Source organism: Etheostoma spectabile, chromosome 14 (genome assembly GCF_008692095.1).
Source record: "Etheostoma spectabile isolate EspeVRDwgs_2016 chromosome 14, UIUC_Espe_1.0, whole genome shotgun sequence".
NCBI classification, from domain to species: Eukaryota; Metazoa; Chordata; class Actinopteri; order Perciformes; family Percidae; genus Etheostoma; species Etheostoma spectabile.
The window spans coordinates 11,615,145-11,617,317 of NC_045746.1; the positions used below are offsets into that span (position 1 = coordinate 11,615,145).

General features: G+C 39.4%; 1 protein-coding gene across 7 annotated transcripts in view; it reads right to left on the bottom strand.

Annotated features, from left to right (window-relative positions):
• Nucleotides 1-2,173, bottom strand: part of LOC116701409 (triple functional domain protein) — an 88,860-nt gene that overhangs the window by 45,860 nt on the left and 40,827 nt on the right. The window lies entirely within an intron of this gene.

Genomic DNA, 2,173 nt, shown 5'->3' on the forward strand with positions numbered 1-2,173 from the left:
TCTGGCTAGTCCACACAGCATTCCGGGAAGGAAACCTGCTCTGGTTTATTGGGATTTCTTTAAACCAATCACAATTATTTTGGCTAAGCGCCACATGGATTCCACGATGACGCTGCAAAATAGCCTCGGGGAAGGAACTTGCTTTGGTGGAACGTTTGTGCGTTCAAGGTTGTTTTAGTTGTACAACAGAAAACTCAGATTGGACCGATAGTCCAGCTAGCTGTCTGGATTTACCGAGCAGAGATCTGAGGACCAGGTAACAATAGTCCTCAGAAATCCAGAAAAACGGAAGGTCATGGACATCCAGCCAAAAAGAAGGACATACAGGAGAAATGTTTGGCAGCAATGGAATGGGTTGTGGAGACAGACTACCATCCAACTAATGTGCCTAAATGAATAAATATTACCTCAATTATTACATTCCATGTAACAATTTCTATTTAACAAACCTTAAACATCCTGGGCATTGGTAAATGACTGCGTGTTTTCAATGGAGAAATTGAGACATCTCAGCTTTCAAAATTCCTTCAATTTTCTGTACAAACAGCAGTCAGAATATTTTCTAAATGGCACAATTAAAGAGGGCCAACAAGCTGCCACCTGAGAAAAATGAATATAAATATAGCTACTTAACCCACTTCAACTTTGTCTGCCTTCTATACTAAGAGACTAAGACTATTAATCTTTGACATTTTCCTATAAATAATTGTCTGCCACTACTCGTATTCAGTGATGAATCACGCAGTAGTGGCTGAATATTTAGTTGCTTCATAAAAGCGTAAGTATTTTTCTCAACACTGGCTCTCTAATAACATAACAGCAGCTATTTCGTGGGGGAAAATCCTCTGGGGCGGCACACAAGGACTGATTTGTCTGGGAGAACTGAACAGTTTGCAAGAGAATTAACGCAGAACAAAACCCCACAGCAATAATCTGGATAATAAATTGTCACCCTATAAACGTCAACCCTCCGCCGTGCTGCCAATATTCCGACAGGAGTGAATGAATGGCTGTCAGGAGATATTCAATAAGTGAAAACTAGTTCAAACTACTTATTATATATATATATATACTTAAGTGATTAAACTCACATCTTCACTTCAATACACACAGGTGGACAGAACAGGGCCCAGATTTTGTCCTTCAGACAGACCAGAGGTCTGGTTTATGTAATTGATGACCCAGACAAGTCAATTTTACAAGCGTCTCTTTTCCCTGTCAGATTTTAACATTCTGTGTCCCGTTGACTCTTCTTTTTAATCCTCAACCTGACTAATAGAGCTAAAACTGTTTTCATTCATAAGTGGCCTTTTCAAGCATGTTTAACAGAAACCCTGTCTCAATGACCAGTAATTGTGTGTGTGTGCTTAAAACTATTTAAACATCTTGAGAAACAAAGAAAGCGGAAAAAAAAAGACATGACGTATCCAATTTCTGTCTCTTTCTACATTATACTGTATGTCTACACAAATTGTTACAATGTATTACATAATACAATTTAAAGAGAAGAAGCGGTGGTCTCCTTGTTGGCCATCTATTTACACACACACACACACACACACACACACACACACACACACACACACACACACACACACACACACACACACACACACACACACACACACACACACACACACACGTGTCTATATTTTTACGGTTCTTTCCTTTCTCTCTCATTATTCTCCTAACATCCCACAGGGTGCCACACAAAAAATTACCAAGATCAACTACATTTCCCACTGCGCTCCTATAGAGTGAGCGTGTACTTCTTTAGAAATGATGCATGAGAGCAGGTTGGTGCAGACAGTAAGCTCTTGCTCTGCCTCCATTTCTGGGACCAGATGGACCAGATTCCACTCTTTATGAGCTAAGGAGAGCTGGGAGTCAAATTAGGCTGCAACTAATATCAGCTATGAATGAATTTCATTATAGATGTGTATTGATTTTTAGTCTTTAAAAATGTGAAAGAGAAATTAAGAAAAAATCTGTGGCAGTTTTGCTTGAAAAATGGTTTAAATTATTACCCGATGATCCAAATTGTTGTCCAGTAACTTGCTGTTGATTTTTTTTGTTGTTGCTCTATGTAAAAATGTGAGGCCGTATGTTTTGGTAACTCGGGTGAAGAGAGGGGCAGAGCTGTCAACTGATCACCATCTGGTGGTGAGTTGGG